Source organism: Thalia democratica, chromosome 8 (assembly GCF_965202585.1).
Source record: "Thalia democratica chromosome 8, ktThaDemo2.hap1.1, whole genome shotgun sequence".
NCBI classification, from domain to species: Eukaryota; Metazoa; Chordata; class Thaliacea; order Salpida; family Salpidae; genus Thalia; species Thalia democratica.
The window spans coordinates 6,037,091-6,051,377 of NC_139172.1; the positions used below are offsets into that span (position 1 = coordinate 6,037,091).

Consider the following 14,287-nt stretch of genomic DNA (forward strand, 5'->3'; position numbering starts at 1 on the left):
CAGGAATTTAGATTAAAGAATTCAGATTTTTAAAGTTAAAATACTATTTTTTCTTTCTAGTCGAGTAATTGTCTTTTAATGCTTAGTTAAAACGGCAGTTTTTAAAGCAGGAATTTAAGTTTTTAAGGCAGGAATTTAGGGTAACGAATTTAGATTTGTTTGAAGTAAAAATTAGTTTAGATATTATGTTTTAATACTTAGTTTAAACGGCAGTTTTTAAAAACTTGATGCATTTTTTAAGAGAATTTGAGAAACAGTACAAAATTTAAAAACCTTATTATTTTTAAAACTTTATTTATAATTTTATTTACTTTCTTATTTATTATTGATTATTATTTTTTAGTATTTGCTTTATTTAGCTAGCACAAAAGCGCGCTCTGCTTTGTTTTTACTTTCAGGCCGCCTACACTGACTTGACAACCAAGACATAGTTTTTATATTTCATCAATATGTTCATTTTTTTATAGAATATTTTTTTTAATTTTCCTGTTTTTTTTTTATGTGTTCGAGAACACATAGCTTCTGTAAACTTGTATATTTTGTAAATAATTCTCAAGTCTCTACTTATTTTAACTAATTCGAGCTGTTTTATTACTTACTAAAAGTGTATTAAGTTAGTGCTTTTTTATGAAGCAATGTTTACAATAATTAGTACTTATATTAAGCTAAGTAAAACTGTTTAGTTTTATTTATTTGCATATATATTTTGCATATGTTATTTTTAAAAAGTCATTATTACTAGTTTAATAAATACATAAAATATTTAAAAAAAATGTTTTATTTTAGTCTTAAAACTTATTTTAGTTAATCAATTAAATATTTTTTTATTGATTCTTTAAAGTCACAATTAAGAGTTGAAAAACTTTTCAGAGGTAACAGTGCAATTTTTTTCTAATAAACTACGTGCATTACATTCTAAACTTCTCTTGCTACTTAGTTCTTAACTTAGTTTTCACTTTTTTTTGTTGTCATTTATATGCAATTATTTCACCTTTTTCTGTGACTAATTTTTTTTTTCAAAACTAGTGTTTCAATAAATTTTTATGATGGTATCTGTTATTTTTATCAATTGCTTGACTCTAAGTTTATTATAAATTTTCAATCCAGCAGTTTGTTTCTACAGTTAAAAAATACGTACAACGACCTTTAAGAGAATATATAAATGATATCTGTGAATTATTTTTTCTTCGATTCAGATAATCAATAATTTGTCATATTAAAAAAAAGCAAGTTTTAACTAACTTAAAAGAAAAACATTACTTGCTTCATACATGGATAGTTTGTGAAATACTTTAAAAACATATGTAGTTTCTTTAAAATTGAGAATAAATATAAGAATTTCTTCAGGCTTTTTTTAAATTCTTAACTTTTTTTGCTGTTTTTATAGTTGAGAAAACTTGTCATAAACTAATTCTAAGATCAACATTACTACACTGTTTATAATAAAAGTAACTCGGTTACCAATAAATTAAATTGTCGTTGTTAACAATAAGAAGTTCAAAAAGACTACGTGTCTTATTATTTTGAAATATCAGCTTAGGTCTTTAAAACTGATAAACTGTAATCTTTTTTTTTACAAAATGATTTTCTGAAGTCAATCAAGGTGGTGATCTAAAAAAACTAGAAAATAAGACTTTTTTATTTAAAAAGGGTTCAATAAGTTTATCCTAAAACTGCTTAAACTTTTTTAAGAAATATAAATGTATAATTTGAAAATGTGTTATCGTTAAACATGTACTTTAAGTAAAATTATTCTTAAAAGCGTTTATACTAAACTAAAGCTAATTTTCTTCTTTGAGATTCATTTAAGATTTTTAACAAAATTAGGTTGCAAGTACAGTTACAATTAAAAATAAATATCAACTAAATTATTTTAATAGATAGGTATTAGTAAAGTTATAAACACCCTAAAACTAAACATATCTACTTTATTTTTAATTGGATTTAACAATTAACTTTTTAAGAGTTTTTTAATTTATATTTAAAATTATTCATTTAAACAAACTAACTGCGACTAAACTGATGTTCTGAGATGTAATTAAATTTTTTCTATATGATATGACAAATTTACTTTTGTACGTAATTTTCTCCAAACTATCTACACCAGCGAATTTAAAAAAAATGAAATTTAAGTATAGTTTGTTAAACTACAAAAAAAAGACGCTCAAAATATTTGGTCCTAGGACCTGGTGCACAAAAAAAAAACCTTTCGGTTATCGAGTTGCACACCACGGATACCTTTTAACGTCTTGTCCAGGACAAATTTAACTCAATTAAAACAAAAAATGTGAACGCTCACAACTATGGTCAATAATTGGTGTGGAGAAAGACTTTTCGATCATCAAGACACCATATATTTTGCAAATAACTTAGATAAGTTTTAGTTAAAACTTTAATAAAACTTAACTATAAGATCAATATATTATGTGTTTTGTAAAATAAATTTTTGAAAGAATAAATATAAGATAAAATATAAGATAAAATAATAATATATAAAATAAAGTTTTTAACAAAGTTTGTACCTTAAAATTTTATAATTAAAAATGTATTTTAATAAATATTTTTAACCTCTAGGTTAAATCTAAAAATATTGCCAATATAAGCTAAGATGTTTTAACGAATATAATACCAATACTCTTATATCATAGGTATCCCACCAGACCAGCAACGTTTGATCTTTGCTGGAAAACAATTGGAAGATGGAAGGACTTTGTCTGATGTAGTAGTACCAGAATAAAAAATATCTTCAGACAAACATTCTTATATAAAAAATTTAGATTAATCTACCTAAAGTTTATATTCAGCTGTTTTTCAAGTGATATTTTTTATAGCACATTGACTTTCTTTGTTTTATTTATTAGCTATTACAGTTGTGTAATACTTTATTTATTTCTTAAACGTATAACACTGTTATTTATTATGTAATTTTAAAGTAAAGTTCCAAAGATATTAAATTTGATAATCAACTCAAAAAAGAAATTATGCTAATTTTATGCAAATTTTTATACATATTTTTGAACGATTTTAAGTCGACTAAAACAGGACATCTGGAAGAGTTAGTGACGTAACATAAAATTTCTGAAATTTAAAAAATAGTTTAAAATATATATTGGATATAATTTTTGGGGTGGGTGGGATTCAAAACAAAATCGAAAACAGCAGCACGAAAAAGGCTGAAAGCAAGGTCGCACAATCGCGCGCAAAGCGCGCTGTTGTGCTTTTTTTGCGAAGCAAAACCGAAAGAAAGCGGAGCTTTCTGAGGTTGGGACGCACAAAGAAAGCGAAGCTTTCGAGGCATGAAAGTTAAAGCAAGATCGCACAATCGCGCGCAAAGCGCGCTGTTGTGCTTTTTTGCGAAGCAAAACCGAAAGAAAGCGGAGCTTTCTGAGGTTGGGACGTACAAAGAAAGCGAAGCTTTCAAGGCATGAAAGTTAAAGCAAGATCGCACAATCGCGCGCAAAGCGCGCTGTTGTGCTTTTTTGCGAAGCAAAACCGAAAGAAAGCGGAGGAGAAATTATTAAAATTTGCCTTTTTGAACGAAAACATGTCAGTCATCCCCAACTTTTCAAAAGTTTCTCGCAAGTTTTTTTCGTATTCAAGTTTGAACTTTGGCAGGAGCAGTTTTATATTTCCTTGAAACTCTGTGCTTCGCTCAATCATACTTCTCATCTTGCTAACTGTGAGTTTCTGCAAATCATCGTAACTCTTGGTCGGCATGAACAGCCACATTGAGTACTCCTCTCCTGCATACGGAATTTCTATACCAAACTACAAAAGTGGCCGTCGTGGCGGGAGACGTTTGGCAGTTTCGAAGAGAGGGAGTCACGGGCAGGGTGGAGATCGGGCCGGAGAAGATACAAGTGTACCCCTACCCCGACTTCGAGCGAGACAGGCTGAACGACGTGGCTCTGCTGTTCGTCGAGGAACCGTTCGATTCAAAACCGGAAAATTCGAAGCCGCTCAACTCGAAAGTCAAGATGATCGGCTTCGGGTCGGACGACGGTGTCGGGGCGGGGCAGGAGTGCACTGTGATGGGATGGGGATTCACCAGGATCAACTGGAAGACCAATCAGAGAATATTAGAAATATTCAGAAAGAGTCCACTTTTCATTTGGTGTTGAGATTTCGTGGTGGAATACAAATATTTGTGAAAAAATTGACTGGCAAAACCATCACTTTAGAAGTTGAAACTTCAGACACCATTGAAAATGTTAAAGCTAAGATCCAAGACAAAGAAGGTTTGTTTATAAAAGTTATATATTACTTAATCGTGTAAGCTAATAAATTAAATATGGTAATGAATATTTCAATAAAAAGGGTTAAATAAAATAATAATATATAAAATAAAGTTTTTAACAAAGTTTGTACCTTAAAATTTTATAATTAAAAATGTATTTTAATAAATATTTTTAACCTCTAGGTTAAATCTAAAAATATTGCCAATATAAGCTAAGATGTTTTAACGAATATAATACCAATACTCTTATATCATAGGTATCCCACCAGACCAGCAACGTTTGATCTTTGCTGGAAAACAATTGGAAGATGGAAGGACTTTGTCTGATGTAGTAGTACCAGAATAAAAAATATCTTCAGACAAACATTCTTATATAAAAAATTTAGATTAATCTACCTAAAGTTTATATTCAGCTGTTTTTCAAGTGATATTTTTTATAGCACATTGACTTTCTTTGTTTTATTTATTAGCTATTACAGTTGTGTAATACTTTATTTATTTCTTAAACGTATAACACTGTTATTTATTATGTAATTTTAAAGTAAAGTTCCAAAGATATTAAATTTGATAATCAACTCAAAAAAGAAATTATGCTAATTTTATGCAAATTTTTATACATATTTTTGAACGATTTCAACGTTTTTTTTTTGCGAAGCAAAACCGAAAGAAAGCGGAGCTTTCTGAGGTTGGGACGTACAAAGAAAGCGAAGCTTTCAAGGCATGAAAGTTAAAGCAAGATCGCACAATCGCGCGCAAAGCGCGCTGTTGTGCTTTTTTGCGAAGCAAAACCGAAAGAAAGCGGAGCTTTCTGAGGTTGGGACGTACAAAGAAAGCGAAGCTTTCAAGGCATGAAAGTTAAAGCAAGATCGCACAATCGCGCGCAAAGCGCGCTGTTGTGCTTTTTTGCGAAGCAAAACCGAAAGAAAGCGGAGGAGAAATTATTAAAATTTGCCTTTTTGAACGAAAACATGTCAGTCATCCCCAACTTTTCAAAAGTTTCTCGCAAGTTTTTTTCGTATTCAAGTTTGAACTTTGGCAGGAGCAGTTTTATATTTCCTTGAAACTCTGTGCTTCGCTCAATCATACTTCTCATCTTGCTAACTGTGAGTTTCTGCAAATCATCGTAACTCTTGGTCGGCATGAACAGCCACATTGAGTACTCCTCTCCTGCATACGGAATTTCTATACCAAACTACAAAAGTGGCCGTCGTGGCGGGAGACGTTTGGCAGTTTCGAAGAGAGGGAGTCACGGGCAGGGTGGAGATCGGGCCGGAGAAGATACAAGTGTACCCCTACCCCGACTTCGAGCGAGACAGGCTGAACGACGTGGCTCTGCTGTTCGTCGAGGAACCGTTCGATTCGAAACCGGAAAATTTGAAAGTCAAGATGATCGGCTTCGGGTCGGACGACGGTGTCGGGGCGGGGCAGGAGTGCACTGTGATTGGATGGGGATTCACCAGGATCAACTGGAAGACCAATCAGAGAATATTAGAAATATTCAGAAAGAGTCCACTTTTCATTTGGTGTTGAGATTTCGTGGTGGAATACAAATATTTGTGAAAAAATTGACTGGCAAAACCATCACTTTAGAAGTTGAAACTTCAGACACCATTGAAAATGTTAAAGCTAAGATCCAAGACAAAGAAGGTTTGTTTATAAAAGTTATATATTACTTAATCGTGTAAGCTAATAAATTAAATATGGTAATGAATATTTCAATAAAAAGGGTTAAATAAAATAATAATATATAAAATAAAGTTTTTAACAAAGTTTGTACCTTAAAATTTTATAATTAAAAATGTATTTTAATAAATATTTTTAACCTCTAGGTTAAATCTAAAAATATTGCCAATATAAGCTAAGATGTTTTAACGAATATAATACCAATACTCTTATATCATAGGTATCCCACCAGACCAGCAACGTTTGATCTTTGCTGGAAAACAATTGGAAGATGGAAGGACTTTGTCTGATGTAGTAGTACCAGAATAAAAAATATCTTCAGACAAACATTCTTATATAAAAAATTTAGATTAATCTACCTAAAGTTTATATTCAGCTGTTTTTCAAGTGATATTTTTTATAGCACATTGACTTTCTTTGTTTTATTTATTAGCTATTACAGTTGTGTAATACTTTATTTATTTCTTAAACGTATAACACTGTTATTTATTATGTAATTTTAAAGTAAAGTTCCAAAGATATTAAATTTGATAATCAACTCAAAAAAGAAATTATGCTAATTTTATGCAAATTTTTATACATATTTTTGAACGATTTCAACGTTTTTTTTTTGCGAAGCAAAACCGAAAGAAAGCGGAGCTTTCTGAGGTTGGGACGTACAAAGAAAGCGAAGCTTTCAAGGCATGAAAGTTAAAGCAAGATCGCACAATCGCGCGCAAAGCGCGCTGTTGTGCTTTTTTGCGAAGCAAAACCGAAAGAAAGCGGAGGAGAAATTATTAAAATTTGCCTTTTTGAACGAAAACATGTCAGTCATCCCCAACTTTTCAAAAGTTTCTCGCAAGTTTTTTTCGTATTCAAGTTTGAACTTTGGCAGGAGCAGTTTTATATTTCCTTGAAACTCTGTGCTTCGCTCAATCATACTTCTCATCTTGCTAACTGTGAGTTTCTGCAAATCATCGTAACTCTTGGTCGGCATGAACAGCCACATTGAGTACTCCTCTCCTGCATACGGAATTTCTATACCAAACTACAAAAGTGGCCGTCGTGGCGGGAGACGTTTGGCAGTTTCGAAGAGAGGGAGTCACGGGCAGGGTGGAGATCGGGCCGGAGAAGATACAAGTGTACCCCTACCCCGACTTCGAGCGAGACAGGCTGAACGACGTGGCTCTGCTGTTCGTCGAGGAACCGTTCGATTCAAAACCGGAAAATTCGAAGCCGCTCAACTCGAAAGTCAAGATGATCGGCTTCGGGTCGGACGACGGTGTCGGGGCGGGGCAGGAGTGCACTGTGATGGGATGGGGATTCACCAGGATCAACTGGAAGACCAATCAGAGAATATTAGAAATATTCAGAAAGAGTCCACTTTTCATTTGGTGTTGAGATTTCGTGGTGGAATACAAATATTTGTGAAAAAATTGACTGGCAAAACCATCACTTTAGAAGTTGAAACTTCAGACACCATTGAAAATGTTAAAGCTAAGATCCAAGACAAAGAAGGTTTGTTTATAAAAGTTATATATTACTTAATCGTGTAAGCTAATAAATTAAATATGGTAATGAATATTTCAATAAAAAGGGTTAAATAAAATAATAATATATAAAATAAAGTTTTTAACAAAGTTTGTACCTTAAAATTTTATAATTAAAAATGTATTTTAATAAATATTTTTAACCTCTAGGTTAAATCTAAAAATATTGCCAATATAAGCTAAGATGTTTTAACGAATATAATACCAATACTCTTATATCATAGGTATCCCACCAGACCAGCAACGTTTGATCTTTGCTGGAAAACAATTGGAAGATGGAAGGACTTTGTCTGATGTAGTAGTACCAGAATAAAAAATATCTTCAGACAAACATTCTTATATAAAAAATTTAGATTAATCTACCTAAAGTTTATATTCAGCTGTTTTTCAAGTGATATTTTTTATAGCACATTGACTTTCTTTGTTTTATTTATTAGCTATTACAGTTGTGTAATACTTTATTTATTTCTTAAACGTATAACACTGTTATTTATTATGTAATTTTAAAGTAAAGTTCCAAAGATATTAAATTTGATAATCAACTCAAAAAAGAAATTATGCTAATTTTATGCAAATTTTTATACATATTTTTGAACGATTTTAAGTCGACTAAAACAGGACATCTGGAAGAGTTAGTGACGTAACATAAAATTTCTGAAATTTTAAAAATAGTTTAAAATATATATTGGATATAATTTTTGGGGTGGGTGGGATTCAAAACAAAATCGAAAACAGCAGCACGAAAAAGGCTGAAAGCAAGGTCGCACAATCGCGCGCAAAGCGCGCTGTTGTGCTTTTTTTGCGAAGCAAAACCGAAAGAAAGCGGAGCTTTCTGAGGTTGGGACGCACAAAGAAAGCGAAGCTTTCGAGGCATGGAAGTTAAAGCAAGATCGCGCGCGAAGCGTGCCTTTTTTGCGAAGCAAAACCGAAAGAAAGCGAGCTTTCTGAGGCAGGAATTTAGGTTTAAGAATTCAGATTTTTTAAAGTTAAAATAATATTTTTTCTTTCTAGTAGAGTAATTGTATTTTAATGCTTAGTTAAAACGGCAGTTTTTAAAGCAGGAATTTAAGTTTTTAAGGCAGGAATTTAGGTTAACGAATTTAGATTTGTTTGAAGTTAAAATTAGTTGAGATATTATGTTTTAATACTTAGTTTAAACGGCAGTTTTTAAAAACTTGAAGTATTTTTTAAGAGAATTTGAGAAACAGTACAAAATTTAAAAACCTTATTATTTTTAACACTTTATTTATAATTTTATTTACTTTCTTATTTATTATTGATTGTTATTTATTAGTATTTGCTTTATTTGGCTAGCACAAAAGCGCGCTCTGCGCGCGGTGTGCGATACTTATAGCTACTTATTACAAACTATTTTCTTATTTATGTAGTTCTTTTTGTTTTGTATTTAAGTTAATAGATATATTAATTTTTTTCTTGGTTTTACATTATCTGTTCGAACTAATTTGTTCTAATAGTTTAAACATACGTTTTCTAAAATTTTAAGAGTTTTTAATAGTATTTCAAAATTATCATAAATTTGAAAAATTTCTAGTTAATAATTTTTTTTTACTTATTATATTATTTATCTGCCTTATTCGGCTAGCACAAAAGCGCGCTTTGCGCGCGGTGTGCGATGCTCTTGGCTATTTATTAATATCTGTTTTCAATTTAAAGTACCTCTTTATTGTTTTGTACTTTACTTCATAGATATATTTAACCTGAAAACCACCTTCCAAGAAAATATATAACTTGCTATCTCAATACTTTTGTTTAACTTTAATAGTCTTTTACTTTACGCAATTCAATCACGTACAGTTGCATTTCAACGTTTTCTTTAATAAACAATGAACTTCACCGCACGACCAACAACAACAGCATCCGAGACAACCTACGATTGTGCAACTTACACACATCCTGACCAACACAAAGTGTTATCGGATGATACTGTAGTTGTAGAGTATTATACATAAGCTACGAGCAACTTTAAAAACCACAGAAAATCCTAAAAATTTCATTTATATACTTTATGTAAACTTAACCATTTATTTAATCAAAAATTCCTTAATTAAAAATCAATAGCAGAAAAGAATGCAAACTGTAGTCTCAACTTGGAATATTCTACTAAAATGTAAAGTTGAGCAGTTTTACTTTAAGTAGGTGTCAATGTTATTAAAAACTACTTTTTTTAACATTTATAAGAACAACTCACTACACATCTGGGAAAGACATCAATTTTTTCCATGTCATTTTTTATGAAAATCATTATGATAGGTAAGATCATCAAAATTAGTTCAGCAAACAATTTTTTTGGATAATTTGAGAAAGAATTAATTAAACTGACTTAAAACAGAACAAGGTACTATAACAAAAAAGTTTTTTTATTACTAAAAAATTAAAAGCCATTTTAAAAAAAGTTTTCAGGTTAAAGACTTACAGTTTATTATGTGAAAATAATTAAAAAATGTTTTGTACAAATTTTGTAATATTTACATGGGCTTTTAAGATTTCATATAAATTTTGAAAGTGCCTAGCGGGCCGGATCATCCACTTGCGGGCCGGATAAATTTTGTCCGCGGGCCGGATTCCATTTAAATTTTAAAAACGTTTGGGGGCCGGATCCGGCCCGCGGGCCGTACGTTGCCCACCCCTATTTTAAAACGTTTTTTTTCTTGTTTGCTTTTTAAGAAAATATTATTTTAGATCTCATGTTCAAACATTACATTATATGGTTACTTTACATTCTACATTGACAATCTATAATCTGCATCATTTTAGTGTTTCAAAACTTTTTATCAAGTATTTGAAGGGTTAGAGTTACTTAAAAGTGAAAATGGCTACGCCTACGTTACCACAAAACCACGTTAGTTATTTTTTACGTAATAATTTTATATTCGATTTTTCTTAACTAAGCATATCTGAAAAACAGTATACTCACAACTCCCACCCGATTTTTTTTTCGTTTTTTAAATTTATTTTTTTACTTTTAACTTTTTTTTTACTGTCACTGTTACCCCTAACCCTTACCCTTGGTCGGTAAGCGGTTCTTGGATTTGAGGGTGGGAGCTGTGTTGGAGGGTTAAAACTGAGCAGTTCCCATCTTAAAGGTAAAACAAGTTAAACTTAAATTATTTCAATGTAAAAAGTCTAAGAAATAATGCAACTTTTTCAAATTGTATTGTTTTATCTAAAATATTTTGAAAAATTAGTTTAGATTTTAATGAACATTTTTTATTAATTAATAAATAATGGTATAACTTATCGTTTTTTCATTGAAAACTATTTTTTTTTGACTATTAACTTACATTTTATTTAATAATTATTTTTAAATAAGTGATCACTTTTTATTTGTTTAAAGTCAACTAAGCGAAAGCTTTTTAGCTTATAGATATGAAAGTCAGAAAAGTTACAATTTATTTCTTTTTAATTTGAGATAGTTTTCAATAACTATGTTTTTAGGATGTATGCAAGTTTTCCCTTAAAAGTTTGAATATAAGAAGAAAGTTTCTTGCAAATGACCGCGTCAAATGGCAATTTTTTATACACAAAAGAATAAAAGAAAAGGAAAAACAATACTTGAATTAACAGAAGAAGACGAAGAAATAGAAAAAAAAATTAATTTCATTTATATACACCTTTTGTTTACTATTTTGTTGGTTTACTTATTCTATCACTGTATTTAAAATTCATCATTATTTCTTATTTCTATTAGTTATTTTTATTGTTTTATGCAGAAAACGCATAGCCAATTTTAGTCGATTTATAATGTAAATTTACTTTAAATAAGCAACGATTAAACTTCAGTGGTATATAGCTAACCCTTGTTTTTTTCTAAGACTTTATAAAAATAAATTGGTGTTTTGAAACACGTGTTAAATGGTTTGGAAGATACAATTTTCAATAGAATATCAATACCACGTACTTACCATCATTTAGTTTAATGTATCATACTTCAGTTTTTAATTTTAACATATCATGTTCAATTGCATAAAGTTATAAAAGTACTATAAATTACATTATAGTCAAGTTTTAAAAAGTAACAAATATTATAATATTTTCTAGAAATTTGTCTAAAAATAGATAAATGTATAGTAAAACAAAAACATTTATAAAACATAACTTTTAGACTTAAATATTAAAATCAGTTTTAAGTTATCTACTAGTTTATAAGATATATTTTACAATATTTTTAATAAATTTTCAGTTTTTTTTTTGCTTTCTCAAATTTTTAGACATTTATCAATGCAATAAATCGTTAACCTAGACTAAATTAGTTTTACAATACACTAGGTATTTGATACAACATTCTTTAAATTTTTGTAAAGTTTATAACTTAATGTTTATTTTAAATATAATTATTGCAAGATTTTTTTTCTCAGTTGTCTTTAGTTTAGAGGTAAAAAACGTTTTTAGTCGGCGGACCTGATGTGGAGACAATTAGTATTAGAGCAGTTTTTTATAAAACCTAAGAAACCTTAAGAAATCAATTTTAACTTGTTTTGAATAACGTTTGGCTATTTCCAACTAAATAAGTTGCAGTTTTTAAATTAAGTAAGTAGTTTGCTTAAAACAACATATATAACGTTGAAAATTTATTCTTAAAGGTGTCATTTTAAGATTTTAACAGAAAAAAAAATTCCAAACTTAAACTATATTTATAAGTTTAAAAAATGAAACTTTTTATAGATCATTAATTTAAATAGACTTATAGTAGTTCACGTTTTAGTTTTATAATACGCTTGTAACATTTCTTTAAATGTATATTAGCATTAAAAACTTCTTTAACAATATATATTTTATAATTGATGCTATTTAACAATAACGAAATTCAAAAAACTACTGTTTGAAACGAATTTGAATTTTTCTAACTTACTAACATAAGCTTATAAGAAAAACTAAAATAAGACAAACAGTTTAAACTGGGCCGGTACAGCCAACTATGCAGATATATCCAGCCCACAAAGTGTGATCTTTTCTCATAAAATGTTCGCAAAACTTTAAAGTTGTTTTAGAAAAAAAAATTACTTTTTATATATTGCAAACAAGCAACAAATATCATAATATTTTAACTTTGAAATAGGAAAAAACATGAATCTTGGGTTTTAAAAGAACTTATGAAACACAAATATAATTTTAGTTTTTGAAAAAAACAATAATCTTAATTTCATTGTGAGTACACAGTAGTGCTTTTTATGAATTTACTGAAAACGATAAAAAATCGACGATCACAATAGAGTCTAAGGAATTGAGTAAGAACGTTTAGCCATAGATTGTTAAATGATAAGTTTTATCTAAAATTTGCTTTGAAAAAGTTTTTTTGAAGTATATAGTAAGTTTCACAAAATTAAGCAGCTAGCAAAGACTTTTTCAGATAAGTATGGCCTGACGACTAGAAAAGTTTCCAATTCATATTCTATCCTATAGGCATACAGTTTTTAATATTTAAAAAACTTATTTTGTACGCTTAATAAATTTAGAATTTTATTTAATACAATTCAAATCTGAAAACATCGATCGTTTAGTGAAAAAAACTGTTTTTGTGGTATAAAGATAAAGTTTTGATTTTTAGTTTTAGTTGTAAAATACTAATTTTAGTTTTTTTCTGGAAAATTGATTGCTGAAAGAGCTCAAATTTCTATCTGTAATACAACTTTAAAAAAAGTTTAAGAAAAGTGCGTTTCTTATTTAACTTTAGATAAGTAATTCAAAATCTCTTGATTTGTAAGGGTAGAAACCAAGCTTATAAATATTTATTAGGTCATTTTTTACGTTAGATGAATTTTCTTTTTTCTTTTGAAAAGACTTTGTTAGTCTTAAAGATCTCCAACTGAAGTAATAAACTAAACAGAAAGTTATATAAACTTTGAGTCTTTAGTTTATTAATGTAATCAAGCAAGTTTCTTCATAAAACAACCTTAGTTGTTTCCTTATTTAATACTTTTTATTGTAAAAATGCTTAAAAGTAATCGTAAAAAGAATCAAAATCAAGAAAAATATAGTTTTAAAATATATAAAATTGTACAAAATTTTCTTTTCAACTTCTTTCTGTGCAAAACTAGTAGCGTTTATCTTAAAAATAAAATGTATTGATTTAGAGTTAGCCTAATTTTTTAAGTTTTGACTACTAGTTAGGTATTAAAACAGTTACAAAATCCTTAACACAAATTTTAGTATAATTTATTAAAAAATATATTACAACAAACTAAACACTTTTTCAAATGAAAAATAAATAAACAAGCTTATATTACTTTCACAAAGGAACCGCGTTCTTAAGAACCAGTAAACACTTTATTAAGATTTTTAAGGATAGGCAAAGTTAACAAATGGAAACTACAAATTTAATCATTTTAAGGTTTTGATAACTCTAAATTAAGCAAGACTTTTTTTTTCCTTTTGGACTCTTTACCAAATGAAATGAAAAAAATAATAAACTTACAACTAGCATTACTTTTTATTGAACGACAAAAAAAGACGCTAAAAATATTTGGTTCTAGGACCTAATGCACGAAGAACATTTTGAGTATCGAGTCGCACACCACTTGGATACCTTTTAATGTATTTTCCAGGATAACTTTTAATCTTTAAAGTACAAATACAAAAAAAAGTCATTTTATATACCTGCTTCTTTCCCTAATTTCTTTTTTTTACCTGACAAATGATAAAAATTTTCAACATGGACTTTTAATAAAAGTTTAAATGAAATAAAAAATAATACAAATTGCTACAATCTAGACTTCGCCAATATTATTAGTATCAAATTATCAATCTTAATAAGGACTCTTTCAAATTCAAAAATAATTATTAATATACATTTAAATCACATAAAAATAATATAACCATT

General features: G+C 28.9%; 1 pseudogene; it reads left to right on the forward strand.

Moving 5' to 3' along the window:
- LOC145842832 (polyubiquitin-like) overlaps positions 1-7,762 on the forward strand; it is a 90,146-nt pseudogene extending 82,384 nt beyond the window's left edge.
- The last annotated feature ends 6,525 nt before the right edge of the window (positions 7,763-14,287 follow it).